At 37.3% G+C, this 27085-nt stretch overlaps 1 protein-coding gene across 3 annotated transcripts in view; it reads right to left on the minus strand.

The window, feature by feature from the left end:
• LHFPL2 (LHFPL tetraspan subfamily member 2) overlaps positions 1 to 27085 on the minus strand; it is a 117004-nt gene that overhangs the window by 40305 nt on the left and 49614 nt on the right. For 2 of the 3 annotated variants that reach the window (XM_088156765.1, XM_014881374.2), the window contains exon 2: positions 19054 to 19106. The exons of the other annotated variant lie outside the window; for it this stretch is intronic. The gene's annotated coding sequence lies outside the window, so the exon portion shown is untranslated. The remainder of the gene's footprint in view (positions 1 to 19053; positions 19107 to 27085) is intronic. 3 annotated transcript variants of the gene reach the window in all.

Here is a 27085-nt window from a genome sequence, read left to right on the forward strand (position 1 = left end):
AGCAAGCTTTTGCTGCTAACTTGGCATGTGAGAACAACAAAAACCCCAAAATAATTAAAATTACAAGTCAGAGCATGAAATATTCCCTCCTTTAATATATTTTTGTATTGTCTCGGTTTGTCTAGGCTTTGAAAATGTTCTACATTGCCTGTGTGCCAGAGAAACTGCCTTTTCAATACACAACTCTAAGCAGTTGTTTATGTGAAATACACTGCTGAGCTAGCCTTCACCCCTCAGGTCTAATCATAAATTATATTGCCAGGCAGATTTTATAAAAGCTTTTAGCACTGATTTAGCCATGGAGATTGAAAATATAATGCAAAAATGGAAAAAAGCAGTTATTGATGGAATATTCTCTTACTTAAGCCACATGTTAAGGTTCTCTAACACAAATCCTGTTTCAGTCACCTAGGCAAAAGACAAACCTCAGCCCTTCAGGGCTTTTCACAGTATTACAGAGGCTAAAGAACTGAATTAGCAAAAAAAACCTTGAAAGCAATAAAGGGGCTTGCGTAGGGTAGAGCTAATTGACAAGAATTGTGCATAGTAAATGCCAATATGGGAATTGCTCTGAGGTGGATTAAGCTGCCATTTGATGCCCAAAATCCCAGGTTAATGCATTAGAATAAGGTCCTGTGAGAAAGTCAAAGTTTTCAGTCTGTTTGGGGTATTTTCTCAGCCAGCCACCTCATTCTCCGTAACAGATGCCTCTGACAGTAAAGAAAGTAAAACATCCTTCCTTACTTTCATTTTTGTAATGCAAACATCATTCACACAGTACACTACAAGAATATGCTTCTTTTTAAATTCTCCTTAATTACATAATAATTATACAAATGTGCTTGGGTTTTGTGTCCACAGCAATTAATCCCTTTTTTGCAGGATTAAAGATTAAAGTGGGCTACTTTAAAAACACCCCAAAACACAAAAAAAACCCTTTTAAGAGAAAAGGTGCTTCTTTTGCTCTGAGGAGCTCTGCAAGTTGAATTTCAATGCTTCCAACATCCGCTTTCTGAAAAACACCATTCACAAAGCTGAAAACAATCTGTTATTCTTTAACTGCAGCCATCAGCTAGAGCTGACAAATGTTTGAAACAAATCTGAAAATAATATTCAAAATATATCCAATTCCAGGAGTATTGCTCTACTTACATTAGAACATACTCTTAAATCCCAAGAAAATTATATATGAAAAATAGGTACAGCAGTTTGAAAAACAATTCTTCTCTAGTGTAGTAAATTGTATTCAGCTATGAGACACCTTACTAATTAAAAATAACCTTTTAATGACCTTTAAGCTCAACATTAATTCACTCTGTTGGTAGCTGTCCTCTCAAAAAAAAAAAATTAAGCTTCTCAGGTGCGGGTTGAATCGATTTTCCTTGTTCTGTTTCATTGTCATTTTAATTCAGACTTCTCAATTTCTGTCTAGCTTCTTTCTATAGAGTTAATATAACACTTGGCAAAGAAAAAAGTAAGGATACTTGTATTTACCTCTCCCTCCCCTGTCATTCACCTCTCCCCCCACAAAGTGCAATCTAGAGGCTCTCCATTTGTCACAGTTGCTGCTATTATCCTAAGAACAAGGGAAATCTTGCTCTTTTAAGACAATCTTCTGTCAAGTCAAAGGTAAGTCCTTACGCAAGAAGCTGATGCCTGAAGTCAGATTTCTCTTTTAAGTAGAAAGCTTCTGTTTAAGTAGGAAGGATTCAAGCTTAATTTAAATTTTCCTTATGCTGTTTCACAAGTTGATGAAAATTGCATTTAAAGCCCAGAAATCAGTCCTTAGAAATGGAAGAGATTTGGCATGCTCATCAAAGCTTTAAACTGTCTTCTTCAATAGCTAGTGTGAGAATATTTTAACAAATACTTAAAGCAGAATAATGGACATCTAGTTCAGAGGTCCTTAAAAAAACAAGACCAGACAAGTTATCATATGCTTCTGTAGGGGTGTATCTGACCTTGGTCTACCACTATAATCATAAAATGGACCACTGAACCACAGTGGTAGCAAGACAAGCAAGTAGTTAATGTTTTGCCGGTCCATGCTCTTCACACTTTGTGTCACAGATACCCATCTGTCTCACTATCAACACACCTCTAAGAAGAAACAAACTTCCACTGCAATATCTCCTCTTTCAAAGAGATCCTGCATTAACTTCTAGAAAACCAGTGATAAACTTTCTCAATCTCTATGCAAAGGCATCAGTTCTTTGTAATCATCTGCCTTATCCTCCAAACAAAATCTCTGCTGCTACTGGCAGACCTGACCTTTTGCAGAACTCACTGCATGAATGCTCTCAGACTGGAGAAGCTGCAGAAGCTCACCCTGTCACTCAGCCTGCCTGTCCTGTTGGCTGTTCTTCCCTTCCACTGTTGAGATTCATAACATTTAACTACAAATAAAAGAAGCAAATGTCTCCATTTTGGCTGGCATTGGAAGAACAAAGGAAAATTATGACAAACTAATGAGGAAAACAAGACAAACTGAGGAAACATGTTATGCTTTATCTGAAGGTGGGACAATGTATGGTGAAAACAGAAAGCATTGAAATAGACGAAATATTAGATTATAAAGATATTAATGGCCTGAAAATGATCACGAAGATAGCATATATAATCATCTGGCCTTACAAAATGTTGTTTTGTTTTTTGGGTTTTTTTTTGTTTGGTTGGTTTTTTTGTTTGGTTGGGTTTTTTTTTATTTTATTTTTTTAAAAAAGAAAGATAATCAATGTGGTTCTATGTTAGGGACTCACAACATTACCGCATAATGCTCTGCATAATTGTTTCTCTCCTGTGCAAATATTTACATTGTATTAGTGGAAGAGAAGCCCATACTCTTCCACCCCTGCATTAAAGCATCACTACCAAGTTACACAAGAAGTCATGGCTAACTGGAAACAGCTGCTAAGCCACTTGCATCTCTGTTGTTTTGTAATACCCACTAGTAACTCAGACGGATCATATCTTACATCTGCTTCTCTTCACTTCTACATCAAAGTCTTAATAGATAGCTTGTAAGAGAAGTTGTCATTGAAGTTAGGTCTTGAGGAGAGGCACAGAAAGTCGTGCTGCAGCTGCTGCAGATGTTCCTCTGTATGTTTACTAATAGCTGCCTGCTGAGTTTTAACATATTTGGAGCCAGGATTTCCAGATGTCTCCTCCAAAATTAATACAATCAACCAGGAAGTTTACAGAAGTAAGATGATCTAAAAATTTCTCTTTTCTCACTATTTTATTTCCTGATTTTCTGATTCCTGCAGAGGAACTGTACACCACAAAACAGATTTGCTGGCCTAACACAAATATGCACTACAACAGCATACCAAATAAAAGTGCTGCAGAAGATCCCAGATCATAAATCACCACTTTTATGTACCAGAGACATTCCTTGACGCTCAGCAGCACTGGTCAAGTCACTGCATTGCCTCCTCCTAGTGCTGCTCATATGTTATCAGCACACCAAAATACGAGCTAAGGGCCTGGCCTGACATTAATGCCTATCACCTTTGAGGAGACATTATCCATAAAGTCTGACAGTATAAATAGATACAGACTCAACACACTAAAATCTAATGAAAGTTCACACCAGCATAAACTTTAACATTTATTTTGTCCATCCTATCCTACACTGTTCTCAAGCAAACTCATCTAGTTTGTTTTCCAAAAAAAGTTATTTAAACAAAAAAGAGAAACTAAGATATGATTCACAGCCCCAAAATTTCAAGCCACGTTATATTATAAAATGAAACCCTGCCAAGTCCCTTTATCAAATTTATCAAATATTTTCCTACTCCTACTGAAGAATTAATGTGCAGCCACTCTTTCTTAAAAAAAAAATTAATTAAAATAAAACCAAACAAAACAGACTGTACTGAGGAATCCAGCTTCAATGTATGTTGCATCTTATTCAAGAACTCAAACTGTTTCCAGCCAGCAATCCACAACTGCCTCTGATTATGATACAACAGGCACTTATATTTCAGTGAAAATTTTGCAAAGATGTACACACACAAAACAGGTGTGTGTATTTACAGACTTTCTTACCTCCTGCCAGAATTTTTTCTTTAAACAAAGAATTACCACTTCTCATAATGGAATGAACATTTCTAAAGCCCTGAAAATCTAGCTGCAATTAGACAATATAAATCAAACCACAGTAATGAAACACACAGATGACCCAGTTTTCTAACCAACATAGCAAGAAGGATTTTTTTTAAAGTATTTCTGGTGATTTTTAGCATTACTATGCAATGTATTTTTGTCTGTTTGACAGTTTCCCTTCCTGGAAAATTTTTTTTTGTTCTGAAAACATTGCCCCCAAACCAAAACCCAAGACCAAAGTATGTAAAAAAAGCAAAACAAACAAGAAAACACTTATGCCCTACTGATAAATGACAGTTCTATATAGGGAAGAGACATAATTCAAATTTTCCTCCATCACAAGAGTTAATTACATCTAACATAGACAAGACTTTCAAAATCTTTACCTAGTAAGAGTGAACAAGAACACAATTCAGGACTTCTGTATGAAATGTGTCCAGCTTTGTTCACTGTTTTAGAGCAAACTAATCTGTCTAGTTTGTGCCAACCATTCCATTCTTGTTAAACTCTGTAATACAGACCTATGAAAAATAGTGACTTCATAAAGTTCCACGTTTTAAGAAAGTTCCCAGAAAATTCTTCATCAGCTTGTTATCAGGCACCATCAGCTGGTAAATGGCGCAGTGAAACAATTGCAAACTATTCTGGAGAATACTTCACCGAGTTAGAAAGAGATTTGATAAAAGCACATTTGAAAACAGTCTTGGCCCAATTTTTATTGACTAACATTCAAACTGCTGCTATAGGAGCTTATCCATCAGCCTCCCATCTGCTCCGCACCTCTCTATTTTCTTTCTGAGTTAAAAGTAATTTTGAAAATGTGAGGAGGATAGCAGTAAGACTTTGAACCTGAGAACAACAGACTCTGCAAAGAACTAGTGTTTTCTTATTAACACTGGGATAAGAAAAAGCAACAAACCCATCATTCACTTTCAGAAAGAACATCTTATACCTTAGACATCAAACTTCACTGTCCCCACTTCAGTCATATATCATCACAATCAAAATGGTTGCTCTCACTGAAGGTACAGCAGCACCCTCTTTTTAGATAAAAAATTACAAATTGTCTCTCAAACCTAAAATTATTGCTTGAATACGAATTATTTTTTATAACACATAAATGTCAGCTTAGAACAACAAAGAACTGTATGAAGCAACCCTTCATTTCAAAGGTGGCAGCTACAAGTAAACAAAATACTGTGCTAGAATACTTCAGTGACAGAAGCTACATACTTAATAGTTTCCACAACACTGCGAACTCTGGAGTATAGTCCTACAATGGCTAAAAACAAGCAGAAGTTAAGCAGTATGGAACACTTTTCTCTGAATATGGCTGTAGAAAAGTTTTGCACTCAGTAAAGAAAGGACTGGAATATGCTCTTGATTCACTAATATTCAATATAACGCATACAATTTACCAAATGCCTGTATGATTTAGCATCCCAAGTTTTTCTTTTTTCCCTTCTGCAAAACTATAGCTCCCCTTAGCCTTTTCTACTTTAAGAGGACAAGTCACCTACCAAAATTGCTCTGTACCAAAAGCTGAGCTCTGCCTTGAAACAAAGGGGCACAGTTCAATTTACCTTTCAAAAGGAGCAAGCAGGTAATTTTATTCAGCTATAACTAACAGATATAACTACTATCCAGTAGTAAGTAACACTAATGCTAACATGTAAGAACTAAACGTAGTAATAATGATCTGGGACAATGCCTCTTGTTTTATGAAAATTATAAAGGCAGTATGTAACTCAGTATAGCTGCTGTCAACCCTTATTGTGCTAGCCATCATGCACAAGTCAGCAAAATGCTTTAGCAACTGGAAAATTCTGTCTAGATCTTTATCAAGAGCTGATCAGAATAATAAGATCACAAGGACTTGTACATTCATTTAATTAAAATAGTATGTTCCTTACTGCAGCATGTACTTCATCGCACTTCAGCAAACCAACTCCACTCCATCACTGCTTAAATAACTTTTCCATGGTAAAACCATCTATTCTGTTATAACAAATTTAGATTAAATCATAAATGTTTAACTCAATAGACTTTGTTCTAGACTGTGTCATAGAAATACCAGACTGTTAAGGCTTTGAGAGACAGTTCAGTCTGACTAGGTCTTTGTCTTGATCCTCAAATCAAAGAATTTAAACAAATTAAGCTGTGAGTTGCAAATTATTTATAAATTAAAATGTAGGAGAATATGAGCCATTCATAAAAGATTCAACAGATTTTTCCATCTTAATACATCCAAACACTGCTTTTGTTCCAAAAATAATTAGGGTAATGACAAAAGGTCCAGTGTTTTAGCTACTGTTCTCAGTCTCTTGCTCTCCTCTTCCCAAAGACTTCTGAAACATCCATGGCTATTATCTGCAACATTTCTCTCTAAGCCCCTTTTAATCCCATGATTTATAGACTCCAGAAGTGAAAAAAAGAGTCCCAAATATAATGAGGTGGAAGAAATAAAGCTAGTTAATAGTGTTCTAGGAACAACCTTTTGCAGGATTTTTCAAGTAACATGCCAACTTCTATGAAGTTCTAGAAGACTGTTTTAGCATGAGGTGTGTTTCAACATATACTCCACTGTTAAAGGTGTAGCAGCTCTCACTGGAGCCAACTGGAGTTTTATACCTACCTTCACAGAACACTGGACAGATGTATACCCACGTTACTACAGATACGGAGATACTCTTCCTTACTTAAATGCAATTGCATGTACATAAACAGCATATGAATAGCTCTTGAAAAAGCCACAGCTGTTTCTCACTTCAAGGATTAAATCCAGGTGGATCATGTAACAACTCTTACAGTCGTGCTGATTATTCCAAGTTTGAACATCGCCAACATTTTAAAAACGTCTAAAAAATTGGGTGGATTAGGCCACCCTGGTTGGAAAATCTGACAAAATACATAACTTCATATTATTCTCACTGATTTAGGCATACTGCAAATTGCTGGACCTATACAATAGACACTGCATCATTGCACTCTTTGTCAGTTAAGAAATGGGACTAACATAAACAAACAGCAGAGAATATGGAACTGATCTATAGATCGAGTGGAAAATGGTCTCATTTTCTCTTCACCCAAGAGTCTGCTATTCTGACTCCTGTTTCTGTTGGAAAAGATTGTAAATATTCATTGGAATATCGAAAATCCAGATTTATGGACCTATTTTGGAAAGTGATCCTGTTATTAAATGCATTATGTTTTATAATACATTAGCTCCCAATGATTTGAACTGTAAAGTTCTGTGTCACATTATTTAATATATTATGTTTTGTGAATATGAAGTCAAACTTATATAGTCCCTTTGTGAAGCACGGCTATGATTACTTAAATCAATACTTATTATTTCATCAGCTGGCATGAAAAACAAAGTTCCATCCTCAAAATACCACTGCACAGTTCCCAGTGTTATTAATTTCCTTTTTATTAGCATGGATAATACCACAAAAATATGCTGCTAGATGAACCTACAAGCATGATCCTGTAAAGAAATGTGCAACTATAGCCGATACCTATCGAAACCGAGTGAGCTCAAATGATTTCCAGCTCTTGTGATTTTATCATGAGTCATATCTAGTGTTTTCCTTGAGTCACACATTTAGGAGGCTCAACCATGGTGCCCATAATTACACTTTACAATTTCATTACTGTGGTGAGACAGAGAGGAATCTGTCAGTTTACATATATGCATCAAGATACCAAGCGTGCAGGCAACACCCTTGGTCACATGCCAGACTATTTATTATCAAATTTTGGTAAAACAAAACCAAGACATAGTTACAAAAGTGCTCTTCATCTGCTAATGTTAATTTCTGAGTGAATGTGCAACAAGATCCACATACGAGAATTCCAATGGGTCTTCTCTGCTGTAAAAATTTCACAAATGAAAGAACTCCCATTTTTTTTCTCACAGAGAAAAATAAGTATTTATTTATTGGACAGCTTTTGATAGCAACGGTATGCCATTCCACCCGCATATAAGATGGAACAAGCCAAAAACTGCAGGGACATAGATGAAGTTAAATCTTATGCTTGGGTTATTTCTTCCTCTACCACCCAAATAAAATTAAAGAGTAGTATCAGTAAGTAAACAACACTGACTAGGCCTTGGTTGTTAAAAGCTCTTATTCTGTTCTGTGATTTCAAAACCATTCAAATGCTATTCAAGGTGCAAGTGGGCATGTAAGATCCAACACTTTATAAATTAGAAGGTGAGAGAGAAAACATACAAGTGAAGATGTACTTACATATTTTTAAATTCAGATCCTCTGAATACCCTCAAAACTCAAAGTTTTTGAAAAGCCATAAACAAATTGCCTTTCAATATCTGCATGAACATCTGTAAACCTGAACCACTGTTGAGAGCAGATCCTGCTATTGCAGCACTGACCAAAACAATTTAAGTCAGTAGAGGAACAAGAAAAAAAAAAACCAAACAACTGCCCTCTTTTCCAACACAGAAAGTACTAAAACTTTCTCTCTGGTTGCACCCAGCAGAAAGCAATTCTGAATCAGCAACGGATTAAGTAGATGAACTAAGAGATCTCTGTCATGTCAAATTGTTATGATATTTTATATTTCAAGTAATTTGCCATTTAATATGGAAAACCAAAAAGACCCCAGAACAACTCTCTCCACAAGACACATTCAAGCAAACATGAACAGAGGTTTGTGAGTATGGGAAATTTGCAACAAAACCAAGGATGAGCTTCTAGAATATGCTGTCATTTGCTAAGTAAGAATGTGCTCTGGATGCTATTCTTACAAACATACTCATCTGGCCTCAGCAAACAGGAGAAAAGTGATGCAATTTTCATGGCACCCACAGCCTCAAACCCAGACACTCATCACCTAGGTGCTAGCAAGCTCTTACACAAGGCTTCTCAAATTACTGCTTCCCACCAAGACCTGAAACTGGCTCACTTTTAACATCTGTTAATCTAATTGGTTCCTATGAGCTTGTAACAATTAAACCTGTTGTTGCAAAGAGCAACAGGGAAAGGGGATTTTATATATCCACAGCTGGGCTGTTAGCAGAACAAATGGACTGCATCTTACTCAAGGGCTCTCACAAAAATTCATTTACTGAACTGTGAGAACAAGAACAAGCCTCAGACGAAGCTGATGGCCTCAGCAAGTAGGCTGAGCTCAATGTACTGATCAGCTGCTCTGTCACAACAGCAGTCACAAAGGGGGACAAAGGCTGCTCCATTTTTCTTGACATCAAATACAACAAAGTCAGCAAAAGGGATGACGAGCCATGACAAAGATGGATTGAAGAATTAATTCAAAGAGTAAACAGAATTTTTGCATTATCTATTATGAAGGTGACAATTTTTTATTAGCCTGTAATAAGAAGGGGAAAAAAAGGAATCAAAGTCTTTGTTTAGATTCAAAGTAGTTTTTCAAAATGGAAGCAATGCAACAGCTGAAGAAACTGAGCTCTTTACTTAAGCAAACACTTCAGTATATTTCAAATAGAAATATTTTTTTTTTCCCTAAGAAGATGTGAAAACGGAACAAAGTAATACCCAGCCCAGTATCAGCCCTGGTCCCTTTTCCAGACACTTAAGAACATCTCTGTATACTCACAGCAGATTATCCCCCCAGAAGGAATTTTCATACATCTAACCAATGTGAATAAAGTCTTGTAGAGCAGGAACTGTAACATTACCATTAGCCTACAGAAGAAAAGGAATAAAAACTTTGTCCTAAATTTTGCAGATATCTAAGCATAAACATCTTACACTCTGAGAAGACAAGTGAGCCCTGTGGTTTTCTTGCAGTGCACCAGATTAATAAAGCTTATTTCTTGTCCTTTCTACAGTGTAGTTTAAACATGACTTAACAAAACCCTTCTCAAAAGTGGTTTTGCTCTGTGCTCTCTCCTATACCTTCTACCCTGGTATTAAGTCTAAAGCAGCTGGGCACAATGCTGAATTGAGGCGATACCATCACCCTGAGGAATCCTTAGAAGTACCTCAGAAGCTCCTGCAACAGTCTAACACTTCAAGTGCCTCACGCTTAGACAGCTGAAAGTTTACCAGCTCCCATTGTAGGGTGTGGGAAGAACAACTGTTATTTACTTTGTAGCAGACAGAGAATTAAGCTTTCAACCTTTGTTTCTTTGCTCTCTAGCCACTGACTTCTATTTTTTAACTCTTCTGCTTTCTATTCATCCCTTTCTTAATCTCTTCCTCTAATTCTTCTGATTTTGTGAAACTCCACAAAGTCAACTTTTAAAAACAGAAATGTGTTTAACAGAGAAGTTGAGACTTGCCACTCAGAAGTGAATGCAGAAACTTTTTGCTTTTCCAGAGTATAATTGAAGAAGATCCATATGTATCTGAAAACCCTTCCCCCCCGCCACTTTCTGTATGTTTCCTTAGACCATCACAACTACAGATAACTACTGTATTCCATAACCTCAGCCAAGAAACAATTTCTTTTCTCTGATGATTACAATACAGTTCAAACATATAGTAATTTGGTCATTTTGAATTGAACTCAGGCAATATTAGAAGGTTGCTCATGACACGTAGAGTGATTTGATGCTTTAACAGGTAAAATTATAAAAAGTGTGCCAAAGTAACCAGATTATTTCTAAGGATACTCAAATACCTGGAAACATACAAACCTTCTGACAGGCTTTCCATAGGTTTAATGTTTTGAGCTGTGCCTCCAGACACATTTGCAAAATAGAACAAGCAGTCTTTCAGACTGTCACAAAACATGCTAAAAAATATGATTCTACACAGCTAATCCTAATTCCTATTTTATCACTTAGTTGAGCACCATTCCAAAATGGAAGTGATGAATTTTTGAAATAATTTGCTGAAAATCTAGCACAAATTAGTGTGCTATTACTGTTCATGGATTTCCTTTAATAAGAAAGAACTATACACATAGATTGGTGATTAAAAGAAGTAAAAATAAACGGGATATAGACTTCTCAAGTGAGAATCATGGCATCTGGTCCATTTTCTTTTGATTCACTTAGATTATTTCACACGCAGACAAAGCAGCATCCCCTCTACATTGCATAGCCCTAGTATGCTAGTAGTATCTCTGAGGTAGAGTCCCTCCAGCTGCCAGGAAAACAATCATCAAAAAAAAATACAGTAACAAATAAAAAGAACTTGATAACCATCCATGACAATGCCAGGGAAGCAGGCCTAGAAAATGTTTTAATTGCATTAATCATAATATTGTCTTTACATATGCCCATCCAGGAGTATTTAAGTATCATACTTCTAACGGATTTGACAGCTTCAGGAAGAAATATGAATAATAGTAGCCAATTTCAAGAGAGAAATATGCTCAACACAATCTGGAAAACTAGTTGGATTTCAAGGGATGTTTTCAACCTCTCTAGTATAGAATTTCTTTTTGCTCTTCTTAGATTCAACTTTTCCAATACAAGAAAAAAATTATCAACAGGGAAAGATTTTTCCATCATTTAATAAAACCCATAAATCTTTAGAGATTACAAATTTTTTGCTATCTACTGCATTAAATTTTACCCCCAAAAGAATCTTTATGAAAATATTTATCTTTCTGCATGATTTCTGTAAAAAGTGGATTATAAAACCACCTGGTAAAGGACAATGGCAATCTTCTACAAGTAGACAAAACTATTTTGCTTTAGGGAAAGAACAGATTTAAAGAGATACAAAAAGTGCAAAATCAAAGAAAATAATCAGCCTACATTGGTACAGCAATTTTTTTCAATTACAGCAACATAGAATTTTATCAGGCTTTTTAACTATATTTCACCAGAATAACATTTAATATCGAGAAACAATAAAATACTTATTTTAAAGGCATTTTTCATGGGCATCTTGGAGTATTCTAAGAGGCATATACAGCATAAGATTGACCCACCTTTGGATCAGGTATGTTACCTCACCCCTCCCATCCACTCCTCTCATCCATTCCATGGCACTGAAAGTTGGTAATATCCTCTCACTGCTGTATAGTCCTTGTCTCAAGTCCTTCTGCACTACCTAGCAGAGATCTGTGGCTACTGCTCTGAGGGAAGCACTGCCCCTATGCTGAACTGCAGCGGCATGATCAGACCACAGCACTCAACTATCAGGGATGTTTCACTGCATATATTAGTTGATGTCCTCGATTAAGCCACATCTCGATTATCTCATGCTGATTTAAAAATCAGTGAAGGAAATCTGGTGGTTCCCTGGTATTCGTAACAAGTTCAGCCAGTAACCTTTGCTCATCAGGTTGGCCAGTTCCCAGTTTGTAACTATCATTGAATGTTTTTTCCATGGTTTGGCTGTATAAATTACTGGGGAAAAATATATTGCATTCTTACACTTCAGTTCCACTATTTTAGATGCACAAATTTCAACAGGTTATTTTCCTATTGAACAGGTTATTTTCCAGCTTGCTTAAAGGCTGTAACACCTTCCTCCATTTAGTAGCTTTGGGAAGTAATCTAACAGCTCCAATAGTTTAAGCTAGAAAGGGCCACAAAGATGTGAGAGAATTCCTCTGTGGGATATCGAGGAAAAATGGTAAGACAGCCTCAAGAAATGTAAAAGGAATTCTTCATTTCAAGCAGCTCAGATCTAGTTGGTAATAAAGTACTTGGCTCCACCACTGAGCTCTGTACACTTACTTTCTTCAAAAAGTAAGTCTAGTCAGCCAGGGTTGAAAGTAGGTTTCAATGATAATGTTGGTGAGTCCTGATGCAATGTATATAGATTTCTCCTTTCACTGACATTTTATTTTTTAGAATATCTCTTTCCCCAGGCTTTATGATGGCCCTGTTTTTTTAAAAAAATATTTACATATACAAGGGTAACACATCTGCTTATCTTCAGACACATGTTGAGCATACAACTCACAGATCCTGAACTCTGGAAACAAGTCAGTATGCTGCAGTATGTGGTAGAGGAAAGGGGGGTGGGGGGGAGGGAAGAAAGGTAAAACGTAGTGTATTTAGCACATCTGAAAATGAGCTCAAGTTCTTTCTAGTTCCAGCAGCTGCCTATAATGGAAAAAATGAAGGCTGGCCGTTGCCAAAGAAGTGGGCAGTAAGAAATAACAGATGTGAAATTTCAGCAACATCATTGGCTAGGTCAGTTTCACAGACTGCTTGAGAGCCAGGGTCCTTGTTGGGCTGCAGCATTCTCAGAGGCACACTTGTCTTTTTTGCTGCTGAACTGTTGTTCCTCCTGCTTAGCTGAATTCACTCGGCACCTCAACCATGAATGCAACCGACAGCAAACATTCATGTCCTTGCAAGCACGTGTGAAGGCTCCTCGATTAAAGTTAGTCACTACATTTTCCAAAATCATATTAATATTTCATGTCTCTATTCCTCAGTCCTGTCCACTCCTTTTTGTGTTTTATGGAAACTTATGGTGACTGGGGAAGACAGGTCCTTCAACACAAGATCTTATTACATGAGGCCCACAAAGAAAGGAAGATCAAAGAAACCAATCTAATCTGTTGTATACATATTTAAGAGAAAGGGCATTGAGTGAAAAATGCCCTTCAAAGAGTCAACTGCAATTACACGTGTAATTTTCAAGGACGAATCAAGTTTCTCAACAGAGTTTAAAGGGGAAATTATGAATATAAGTATGAAATATCACATCAAAAGCAGCTCCTGTCACCCAATTTGCAGGGTTAAGTGGACTTCAGTTTAAACTAAAATTAAATAAAATGTTGTATTGAGGCATCGGAAATATGCCTTGAAATTGTAATGTGGATAACAAAGATAACTGTTACTTTAGGGAAAAAAAAAAAATTTAAAAGTTGTACTAGAAAAATATATGCCCAGTGAAGAACACCTAGTATTGGCAACTGACATAATCAGAACTGTAACTGGGCTGTCACATCCATTGCAAGACATTCTTCTGTTGTGCTCAAAATATGGTTGTAAAATGCAGCTCTTAATAAGCCTAGGTTTCCATGCTATGTATCATCTGGTATATTTATTACCTGTTGCTGAAAGAAACAGTATCACTCTCCCCACCTACTTCCAGCTGCTTATTGTGTCTTTCTCCCTTTTGCTGCATCCAGTAATTTCTCATCCACAGGACAAGCCAGGCCAGCATAATTTCCTGATTTAGTTTTCCTTCCCAGGCAGTTAGGGTTTTTTTTTTTCTGAATCAGCTGCTTACCTTGAACTCACCTTGGGACTGGGGGCTGATGTAAGAGAGGGAAAAAACAGGCTGAAGTATCCCTTTTGGCATCAGCCTGCAGTTGCACAAGGCCAATGCAGTATTAAGCCATGCTCTGGAAAGTATTACTAGCTTTCTTCTTGTAGAATAAATATTCAAGTGTCATCAGGATTCCACATAATACAGTGAGTTTCTGAGAGCTAATGAGAAATTCTGCAAGGAAAAATTGTAATACTATAGCAAATGAAGGACTCCACAGGGCACCAAAGCAGAGTGACATGAATAAAAACTCAATATCTGGACAAAAGGCCTTGCAATCTAAATTGACAAGAGTAGTAAGAAATTAATTGCCTTTCCTAATATCACCTAGCAGGTTAGTAACAGAGGCAGAAGTCAAATGCAGGAGTTGGGACAGGCAGCCTATGCACTCTTCCCATAGCAGCAATTGTTATTTACTCACTGCTTGTGGTATGGCATCTCCACGTCAAGAACTGTCTTAGGTTCCAGAAATAGTAACATGAAAACAAACCATTGTATTTGCTACTCCATAAGCAAATTATCAGTTCAATGCGGTTTACACTATCTGAAAGTTCCCAATGCCTTCCAAAGGAAAGAACTTGAAACCGTAATATTTTTCTGACTCAGTAACATGTCCTTTCTCTCCTCTAATGACAGATTAAAGTAAACAAAATTGAAAAAAAATCCACTTCTATTTTTTGTTTCTATTAAATGAAGAGAGGTGCAATTTGGGATTAGTACTTTTAGATCATCCTAAATTCTCCAAAGAAGAAGTAAACCAAGAGGAACTACATAAAAAAATAAAAAACGAAAGCACAGACACAGAAAGGAGATCATTCAAAGAGGAAAAGCAGTATAGCTTCCTATTTAATCTGGCTATTAATAAATCCAAATAAATACAGCAACACTGGTCGCATCTCTATTTTTTGCTTCTAAAAGTAAAAACCCACTCTGTGCTGTTATGTACATAGTACAAAACTGCATTGATAAACAGAACCGTATATCCCAAACCAAACACAAATCCCCACAATCAATTCCCTCTTCCATCTGTATTCTGCTGTTAACTATGTGGATTTAACACAGAGAGAGATTAACTTCAAAACTATCAACAAGTTTTCTATTTCAGGTTTAAAATACGGCTTAAGGACTTAATCAGAAACACAAAATGTAATTCCTGAAGTCAAAAAATGCCATCACACAGCAAACTTCAGCACACAGATGACAGTTAGATCATCTTCAGTAAACCACAGCTTTTCTTACTCTGATGGTTATCACATCACAGGAAAGACCTGAAGAAAGACTCTGCTTACTTTTCTTCATCTTGATTATTCCCAGTTGTTCCCAAGGCAAAAGCCCACCAAAGATCCTTTCTGGGGAAGTTAGGTAAGCGTATTACCTGAAGAGCAACAGGACTAGCTAGTGAAAACATTTATTTTCATGTAACACAGAAGAATATATGTCATATTAGGAATATATGTCATATTAGCTGGAAGGTTCTGGAGTAGCTGCGATGACAGAAGTCCATGGTCCAAGAACCGCACCTTTGTACCAACGTCTGCCAAAAATACCAGCAAGTGGCTGGTGAAACTTCAGTTGTTAAAAGAGAGGCTCAAACCTTCGCATCTTCAATATCTCACAATTTCCCATCAGAATTTTGACACTAACACTCCCCAAGCACATTAACACCTGCTGTTTTTCAGAGATGTCCAGCACCAGCATCTAGCACAGCATCTACTTTTCCTGAGTCATCTCACTGGAGTGTGGATTACCACAAGTTGTGATGTGAGGTCCTGGAAGGATCTTAGCACCCCTGCACTAACCAACCACTTCTTGGCTAATATTATATGGAAAACAAAAATAACTGGTGCTTTCTGGCTTAATACAATTTTAGAGTCTATCCATCATGTTTATTAGAAAAGGCATTATAAGCTTCTGTCCTACTTATATTGCAACAAAAGGAGCACACTCCAGTGAGGAACTAAGTGAATGCTCGAATGAGTAAGCAAAATACCAAAGATTTTATTATGAGATTAGCAGAAGGTAATTTGATCCTTTAAAGTTTTATCTTTGTTGTTTATTTATTGATTCCAGTTATAGCCTTATTATTTTGCTACAACTGAAGATTTTTATGCAAGTAAGTGTTTAACTATTTTCAAATGTTTCCCCAGGACAAATTATGCAATGCCTTTGAATAAAATGCAGACAACTCGACTTTGCTGTCCTCTAGAGAGAGACAATATTATTTACATATTTTTTAATGGAGGAAATGTTATAATTTCAATATTTTTTTAACATATTAGATCCTTACACAACTAATATTATCAATTGTGCAATTTCATCATCACCACTACACTTAACCCTGCACACTGGCTTCCCCTTCTGCTGCTAAGTCGCTCAAGTTGTTTTTTAAGTTTGCTTATTAAGGCACATGCTAGTGCTTCTGTTCTGTTCTTAAGTATCAGACGACCCCCCCTTATCTGGTCTGAGGCACTATTATAAAATAAGTTATATTATCTGTAACACTACCCAAAAAGCAATTCTAATTTAGTAAGAGTCTCTTTAATTCTTAAGTATCACATTTTTAAACAGCATCAAACTTGAAAAAAAGAATACCTGTATTTTTTGTTGAATAAAGATATGTGAACTCTCTATAATCTTTCATTCCGTCTGTGCATTAATGATAACATGGATACAGCAGTTTAGCCCTGATAATTGTCAGGCAGTGGAGGACAGGAGCATAGGGGCAGATTAAAATGTAGGCAAAAAAGAATTATCCAGAACTAACTGACAAACTTTAAATTTACTTACCTACTTTTTCTAGTAAAATACTAGCAGAAATAGAGAAGACATAGTAATATAGACCTACATGAGTATAGATATTCTAAACTGATAGATTCCTTCAGAGTTGTAACTAAATGCTAATTTTTGAAATTAAGAACAAACATACTTTTCAGAGGCCATAAAAGCAAAAAAACCCAAAACAAAAACAAAAAAAAACAAACAAAAAACACAAACAAACAAAAAAAACCAAAACCAAAACCAAAACCAAAACTAAAAAAACCAAAAAAACCCAACCCCAAGGCAAAGGTTTCTTGCTGCACTGGTCACCAAAGTCAACACACATGGAACAAAATACATAGGTTCTAAACATTTGTTGTCAACAGCACTGAAATCAAACAAAATCCCTTAAATATTACCTATTTCATGTAACTTGGCTCTGCCATGGAAACATTACTTTATTCCAAATAACTATCTCTTTGCAAGAAAATGCAGTTGCTTTTTGGAAGTACTATTTTACTCTTCTTCCATTGGCCTCTTTTCCCAGGCAGCCAGCAATAGGAGAAGAGGAAATGGCTTCAAACTGCACCAATGGAAGGCTCAGGTTGGATATCAGGAAGGATTTTTTCACTTAAGGTGGTTAAGCATTGGAATGGGTTCCACAGGGACATGGTAGTGTTACCATGCCTGGAAGTGTTCAAGAAACAACTGGATGTGGCACTTTGTGTCCTTAGCTGATGTTTGGTCAAGAGTTGGACTCAATGATCTTGGAGGTCTTTTCTAATCTTAATGATTGGATGATTCTCTTCTGTTCTACGATTATTAAGTACAAGTAACACTGATTTTATCTGTGCATTTATAAGGCTCTCTTTGACAGCCTACACCTACAGACAAGGAAGTACAAATAATATATTTATAAAAAGATAACAATAAACTACTTTGAATTTTAAAAATTCTTCCCTAGATCCTTCTTGCACTCTTCTCTAATCAATATGATATGCATTTGGCACACCCAATGAAAAGAATAAGCAATAAGCATAGGGGATCAGGAAAATAATTTAACTTTACAAAGGATACCACAGTTTACAGAGGGAGAGTTAAAACTACAAACAAAGTTTGCAGTTTAAAGAAACAAAATCAGCTTGCAGTAATTTTCAAACTTACTTCAGATTTCTAGAATGATATTTGTAGCCGTGGAAAGGGGTTTTAACCCTTTAAGTGCGGCAGAAATAAGACGCACAGCTACATGGTCGTCTTTCATGACAGGAAGAAAGAGACAAGTTTATTCAGAAACACACTTGGTTTTATAGCATGACTCGCAACTCCAAGAATAGAGAAAAGGTGATTGGTTCAGAGAGAAGACACCCCATTCCCAGGGCCTGGTAATGCACCACAACAGGTGTTCTATCTTGTTATTAATTCCTTTTTATTTTGACCAAATTATCACCCTGGGAGAAATTCTCCCTAGCCTACAGCTGGACCAGCTTATCAGCTGGGAACAGAGCTGAAAAGCTCCAGCCTGGAATATTTTTCAGGCTGTAATTTTCTTACTTTCTCAATATGTGTCCCACAGATATTCTATAATGATGTATTCTAGAATGATATCTCATTTTATAATTGCTAAATGTATAAAGCTGTATAAATTATTCTGAAAAGCCAATTCCGGCATCATTATTTTAATACAATGGGTCAAGTTACCACTTCAGTAAGTACAGGTTGAACTGTTACATGAAAGTTTTTCCAAAGTCAGGGTGATACGAGGAGAGGCTTCACTTATCAAGAGCAGTCAATGAGACTACATCCTCCTCTCCTTAAAACCTCTGCTTAAAAAAGTTGTATGAATGCTATGAACAGGAACTTGGTGCTCAGAAGAAAATATTCAAAAGATATAAACTACTGAACATCTTTCTTCCTTCGTACAGTAGTAAAACTTCAGAGTCAGACAACATGTGAAAACACAGAAAATATAATCAGAATTTCATTTACTCACCTCTGTTCCAAATCCTTAGGTGTTAGTCAACCACTTCAGATGCCTGGCAATACCTAGAGAAATAATTGATGTAAAATGTAAGAAAGGTACAGAGCCAAAACTATCAAAACAATATTCATGATAAGTATTGGTGGCTGGAATGGTAAAAACATTGCTTGTAAGAGATTATATGCAGATGGGTGACATCTCACTACCATGCCACTTCTGCTTGGCTAGAAACACAGCAATCTAGACATCACTCCAACCATGAAGGCACAAAGAGAAAGGACAAACACCGGACTTCAGGAGAGTAGAGTTCAGCCTCCTCAGGTTTCTGTTTGGTGAAGTAACCATGGGATAAAGCCATGGACAGGAGAAAGGCCCAAAAAAATTCAAGAATATTCAAGGATCACGTCCTCCAAGCTGAGGGACAGTGCATCCCAACAAGGAAATCAGGCAGAAATACCAGGCCTGCATGGATGAACAAAGAGCTCATGGAGAGATATAAACCAAAGGGCAGGAGCAAGGACAGGTAGCCTGTGAGGAGTACAGAGAGAATGTCTGAGAAGCCAGGCATAAGGATAGGAAACCTAAAGCCCTGATACAATTAAACCTTGCCAGAGACATCAAGGATAACAAGAAAAGCTTCTACAGATATGTTGGTGATAAAAGCAAGATGAGAAAATGTGGTCCTTCTCTGGTAGGAAACAGGAGGTGTGGTTACCCAGGACATGCAGGAGGCTGAGGTACTCTGTGATTTTTTGCCTTGGATTTCACTGGCAAGTGCTCCAGCTACACTGCTCGAATTGCAGAAGGCTAAGAAAGACTGGAGAGGGTCCAGGGAAGGACTATGAAAATCATCATAGGATCACAGAATATTCTGAGTTGGAAGGAATCCACAAGTAGAGTCCAACTCTTGGCTCCGCACAGGATAATCCCCAAAATCACTCCATATACCTGAGAGCATTGCTCAAACACTTCTTGAACTCTGTAAGGCTTGGTGCTGTGACCACTTCTCCGAGGAACCTGTTCCAGTGCCCAACCACCCTCAGAGTGAAGAACCTTTTCCCGATGTCCAGAAAACACAGCTTCATGCCCATTTCCCATGTCATATCACTGCTCAGCAGAGAACCCTTTTTAACTCGTGAGGAAACTGTAGACTGCAGGGTTATGGTTAGGGGACTGGAGTATTTTTCTACTGAGGAAAGTCTGAGAGAGAAACCATCCACTGTAGGACAAGATAGGTTTGCAACCATCCTCAGGAACTGAAGGTGCACAAGTCTATGGGATCTAATGATGCAGAAGTCCATGGGACCTGATGAGGACACTATCCACCACATTTGAGACGTTGTGGCAGTCTGGTGAAGTTCCCATTGACTGGAAAAGAAGAATTATAACCTCAATTTTTAAAAAAGAGGAAGAAGAATAACACTACAGGCCACTCATTCTCACCTCTGCTCCTACCAAGACAATAAAGTAGATCTTCCTGGAAACTATGCTAAGGCACATGGAAAATAAGGAACTGACTGGTGACAGCCAATATGGCTTCATAAAGGGCAAATTATGTCTGATAAATCTGATCTTCTATGATGGAATTACAATGTTGTAGATGAGGGAAGAGCAACTGATTTCACATACTTGGACTTGTGCCAAACATCTGACATGGTCCTTATCTCTAGACTGGAGAGACATGGATTTGACAGATGGACCACTCAGTAGATAAGGAATTGGCTGGATGGTTGCAGTCAAAGAGTTGCAGTCAACAACTCACGTCCAAGTGGAAAGCAGTGCTGGTGATGTTTCTCAGATGTTGGTTTTGGGACCACTACTGTCTAACATCTTTGTCAGGGACACGGATAGTGGGACTGAGCACACCCTCAACAATTTTGGTGATGACACCAGCCTGTGTGTGGTCAAGACATGGGAGGAAAGGGATTACATCCAGAGGGAACTTGACAGGCTTGAGAGGGGAGCCTGTGCAAACCTCATCAAGCTCAACAAGCCTAAGTGTAAAGGTCTTATATACGGGCCAGGGCAATCCCAAGCACAAGTATAGTTTGGGTGGAGAGTGGATTGAGAGAAGTCCTGAGAGGAATGAACTGGGGCTGCTGGTGGGCTTTATAAGACCAGAAAGCCAGCTGTATCCTGGACTACATCCAAAGCAATGCAGCCAGGAGAGGGAAGTGATACTGCCTACCTGCTCTGTTCTTGTGAAACACCACTGGCAGTGCTGCTTCCAGTTCTGGTGCCCCCAGCACCAGAAGTACATGGACCTGCTGAACTGAGTCCAGAGGAGCACATTTACTGTGACGACAGGCTGAGTTACGTTGATGCAGCAATACTGAAATATAGAATTTCTCACTGTAATAGCGAATCCTGCATTTTTATACATTCATCAGGACAAGATATATGAAGAACCTCCCCTTACATAAATGAACAAAGCCAGTCAGAAGGTCAGCTCACTCTTACAAAGGGACATAATTTTGCCTTAGTGAAGATGGTTTAACAACAGAAAAGCTGGTGCAGACCTTCCAACAAAGTGCACTTCTGAGGGCAAAGGAAAGTGTACTAGGAGTACTGCAAAGGCAAGCAGAGCATAAAATGGCATCTGAATTCCTAGCACACAGAATGTTCCTTCAGGAAAAAAAAAAAAGAAAACACCACCAAAATACACCAACTGACTGGACCGGGCAGCTTGATTACTTCAACTTTTCTATCTCAAAAACAGCTAGCATGGCAATGAAAATACAGCACAATTAGCAGAGGCAGAGGCCATTTTCAGGAACAAAAAGGGCCAAATTGTTTTCCTTAAACTCAAACACCAAAAAATGCAGGAACAATTTTAAGTACATGTAAACCTAATTGTTGGGATAATGCATTAGGTGGTGCTTTTAAGGAAAATTTCCTTGCTTGAAATCTGAGGTCCCTAAAAAAGACTAGTACAGGCAGGGTAAGCCAGGATCAGCCCACAGAGGAAGCTGTAGAAAAGCCTCTCTCACAGAGCCATCCACCTGAAAAAGGCACAGCAGTGTTCTTCCTCACATGTGCACAAAAAGTAAAAAAAACCCTAAAACTTTGAAAAAAGAGGAAAGTAAGTATTATGTTTTAAAAGCCTCCATTTTGTCACCACATTTGTGGCAAAGCTAACAAGAGGAAAGTCCACACACCTTCCACTACCCCATCACCACACAGGCACTTCCCTTATGCCGCAAAAGACGAAATCCTCCCAAACGAATCAAAATGGGAAAAACACATGTATGCTCTCACTCTTTCTCTCAGGAGGACTTACAGATTTTGCAATAGCTCAGACAGATTTCTAGAACAGTTGGCAAAAATACATAAAATCTGTTTCTTCCTTTCTACTCAGCTAGCTGTAAGTTTGGTTGTATTTGTTTCCACCCCTCCAAAAATGGTGGAAACACTACATTCTTCATTCTTAGCTCCTTTCTCATTTGCAAGGGATAAATGTCTTAGCAAAACTAAGGGAGAAAGAGTCTCTATAACAGGCAGAGCCATTGATTTAAAGTTTTCTTATTTACAGTCAACAAGAGAATCAAATAGACTGGACACTGCTAAGAGAACACAATGGGTTTGACAACATTCCCACATCACATACCTTGTTTTGGACACAGTAGGAAGTGGGTATAGTTAGCCTCCCTAGCACAAATACACTAAAAAAAGAATACAGATATATCTGCTGTATCTTTAAACATCCTTTTCAAGTAGCTTTTTCTTCAGACATACTACTGTGTGATACTTCCATGTATTATATAATGGCAAGTCCTGAAATCAAAGAAAATTTTACTTACTTCAAGAAGGTTTGTATGACCAATTATGTCACTGTGAATAGAAATAATGCATTCAATGGATTGTCTATTGCTATCAATGCAGAACAACATAAAATAAAATGAAAAACGAAAAAGTAGTATTTCAGAGGGGTCACTAAGGCTACCTTCAGAAATAACAGCAAAACAAGAAGGACAAAGTATGCTCTTTAGGGATACACTGATAGTAGGTTAAAAAAAACCCTCACAAATAAAACCGCCCTCTAAATCAATGAGAATGCTAACCACCATAGGAAGACAACAGCTCAAGATATACAACAGATTTTCTTAACATTTCTTCTCAGGCTCGTTACTTTCTTTTTCACTCAAACCTACGAAAGAAAAAAAAAATCCAGTTTTCCTTTCTGAACTATCTACCTAATTTGTTCAATCTAGAAAATCATGCTACATACCTATTTGTAGGTAATTTAAAGCAAATTCAAGAGTTATATAGAGCAGCTTAATTTACAAGATGTTTCAAAGAGAACGGAAAAAAAAAGTCTTTTTTCATACTACAAAAATATTTTCCCCAAATGCACCTGTCCTGAAGTTTACACTTAATAAAATCCAGATGTACTTCTAACACACTGATCCCTGCTCTTAATGCCAGTTTTCCCACTGCACCACCTTAACTAAGAAAGCAGCACAGCAAAGTTTTATACATCATTAAAATGTTTAAACCAAGTAATACATTTTTATAATCCTAGCAATTCTCACAAAACTAAGCAGAATAAATACAGAAGCTATAAGAGTCCTGCACTGCAGCTGAAAGATCATTCTTAGCCTTTCACCTAATACAGTAACACTGAGTGGTAAATGAATCAAATTACCTTTTTTAAACAAGCCAGTTGTTACCAACTAAAGCAAATTTATGCAAATTTGGCTTTAATAAATTAATTATCTAATATTTATTTTGGCTTCTAAGGTTTGTTTTAGCTAAGCATAAATCTTTATTTGAAGTTAGCAATATAGAACATCAGCTATGAGCCCAATCTCACGTTTACTGAAATCAGTGGGAGCTCTTCTCATTAGCGTTATCCACAAGGATAAAAATATATAGTTTATTTTAAAGGCAATGTAAAGGCACTTAACAAGTTCATTTTACAATATGCTTCTTGAGTCACATCTCTGAGTCACAGGGACTAGAAAGTAAAATGGCAAGTCCCCCTTCCACATCTGCATCATGAGTTACACCACAGCCAGCACTTCAGTCTTGCTCAGTACAACCCTCTACCAATTCAAGGCAGCCTAATCTTTGAAGCAGTATCTCTACTAAGTACATCTACAGCCACTAAAATTGTTCCTTGGCTCTCTTTTGGCCATAAAGCTGCTCTAGGCAGCCACTACAGAGAAGAACCAAACAAGAAGTGATTCAGAAAGCAGCTTCACCCTGGGGTCAGCACTGCCTAACAACGTGCTGCCTGTGTGCAGAGGATGAGAGGGACAGGTCCCATGGGCAGCCCAGTGACTGTCGGACACAGGCAGCCTCAAGGTGAACACCACAGCAGCGGGGGATTGGAACAGTCACACTGGCAACACAGCTCCAACATGGACTGATGGCACCAGGCTGGGCTGAAACACACTTCTGGGCCCCCAGGTAAGAGCACGGCCAGGACCCAGAGGAGGCTGAGGCACATGAGTGCCCTGGAGCCCCGACATGCAGTTGCTAATCAAATGCTCTAACCAATGGCATGCTCCTGAGCAATGAGCTAGAATCACTTGGCAAGCTCAGGTCATTCTTCCAAAATGTCAGCTGGCTTAATAAGTAACAACTTTTGATGAGTATTTATTAGCATTTGAATTATTGCTCCCAGATTACCACACACTGGCCTGCAAAATCCAAAGTTTACAAACAAAGCTGTTTCCTGGCAGAAGTGGAAGAGAATGTCTCCAAGGGAGACAAGTCAGTTATCTGTTCCTGAAGGTCTAGAGATGGCAACTGTGGAGTTTTGTTATGTCATAAGCAATTAGCGAATTCTTTTATTTAATCTGTACCACACATTTTTGCTTTAAAGCAACAGCTGCAGGTTTTCTTTGGTTTTCAATTCCACACCTCCTTCTCCAGCCAAAGTTAGAGTCAGAGTATCATCATGGTGATGCAACTATTATAAACCAATGAAACAATCACTAGACTGTGCAAATTACCTGATAGCATTCCTGCATTTTCCAGTAATGCTGCTACTGAATTAGGAATCCATTTGTTTTGAGGTTTCATTAAAAAAAAAAAAAAAAAAAAAAAAAAGGCTGAAACACTATCCTTCTTTCCCTCCCAAATAAAAACAGACCTAAACAGATCTGCTCTAACACTTGAACTTTCCTTACATTTGAGACAAGACATCTAACAAAGCAACTAAATGCAGAACTAGGGCGCAACTTACTAAGACACTAATAGTCTGTTAAGAGTCCTCCAAATACAAATTCAGACTTCTCTATGGTCTCAGGAAAACAAAATTATTTACTCTCTGCATTTATTCTACATTGAACTAACTTCCATGTCTTCTTCACAGCTTTCATCTACACTGAAGCTATAAAAATATACACACAAGAACTAGTTTATCAAATTAAAGCAGCCAGGTATATAACATGTGACCTTCTTCCACTGGAAACTGTTTTTTAATCCTGAGACTTCAGTGATTCAAACAACGATTTTGCTAAGTGACAAAATCTTGAGCTTAGGCTATTCAATTTGACATCAAAGCAAACTTCCTTCTATCAATAGTTTATCAGGATATTATCCACCGAACACATCTATTGTGCACTCAAGACCTTAATTCAAGGCTAAAAATATTACACATTAATTACACATTAAATTGCATCCAGCTCTTCTATAGCTCATGTCTCAGAACCCTTCTTCAGTCTTGTAAAAAACCAAAACCCCAAATCCAAAACCTAAACCCAATGTAAGAAAACCTAGAATATGAGACTCTGAGCAACATTACACGTGCCTTTCTTGAGCATTTCAGAAAAATCATGTTATAGAAATTGCAATCCTTACTCAAGTCCTATCTGCCCAGTTTTATCTCTGCTTTGGAGAACACCGTGCATTTTCTACAGGCCTCCAAAAGAAAGTCCTGAGCCATCTCCATCCAGCATGCTTTTCCAGCTGGAGCTGAAAAACCCACAAAGAGGCACTTCCTCTGATGCTAACTCAAGGAAGAGGAAATGAGCTAGCTACTGCTTGGTAAGCGTTAAAGAGCATATTTAATCTGCAGATGGAAGAATTAACTAGCCCTGGGGACGGTGGGAATTGAAGAGCAACAATAAAAAATACTGTAAAAAAATACAGTAATTGTGTTTTTGTATACCACAGTGATGCTTTTTTTATACCTTTTAAAATTTTATCATTTTAAGCTTTTTTCTGAAGCAAATTTACTAAATATTGCTAGAGAAAAAAACCTTTTCAGAAACGTTCTGGCAATACAAACAGAATATCCAGGTTTAGTTTTCCCTGAATTCAATAACGTCCTCTTCCAAGATGTCACAGTATGCCTTTTTAAAGAAGCTATAAATATCCTTTAAACTCCTCTAAATATATTTTTAAATTATTATTTAACATCCATTTCAGAGTAAAACTGAGGTATAGGTTCTTGACCATCTGAAAGAGTGGGGTTTTGACAACACTCTCTCAAGAAAAAGAGCAGAGAGAAGAAAACTCTCTAGTTGTGTGTCAGAGGCTGATGACATGATGAAACAAATTCAGAAAATTAATGAAATTCTAAAAATTAACAAAACACAAGCATAACAAGGGAACAAACTCCTTGCTAAAGGCCCTCTCATCCAAAGATCTTTTTAAAAGTATATTGGCATTCCTCCCACTCACCTCTCAGCAAAAGCATATTGAACAGCTTGAAGCTGTCCCAAACCCCTGTGTTAAAACCAAGACATGCAATCGAAACCCATTTAAAATACTACTCATCAAAAATGCTGTTTCTCATTTGAATTCTACTAGCACCATACAGACCTATTATCTGTATTCCAGGCAGAATTATTAAGGGAACTACATTTATTAAGTCTTGATAATGCACACAATGTCTACATTGGCCACATTTACAAAGCTATATTTAAAGAACATGAAATACTTACACATTTATTTTGTTCTAGACAAAAACTAAAAAAACAAGATATGGGGGTATAAAGATGTTTATTTTTAATGTTATTATCCCTTTTTTTCTTCTGCAGAGCATATAAACAAAATAATATCAATGAAAGAAAGTTATTTTGAAAGAAAA

Source organism: Sturnus vulgaris, chromosome Z, assembly GCF_052056855.1.
Source record: "Sturnus vulgaris isolate bStuVul1 chromosome Z, bStuVul1.hap1, whole genome shotgun sequence".
Taxonomy (NCBI): domain Eukaryota; kingdom Metazoa; phylum Chordata; class Aves; order Passeriformes; family Sturnidae; genus Sturnus; species Sturnus vulgaris.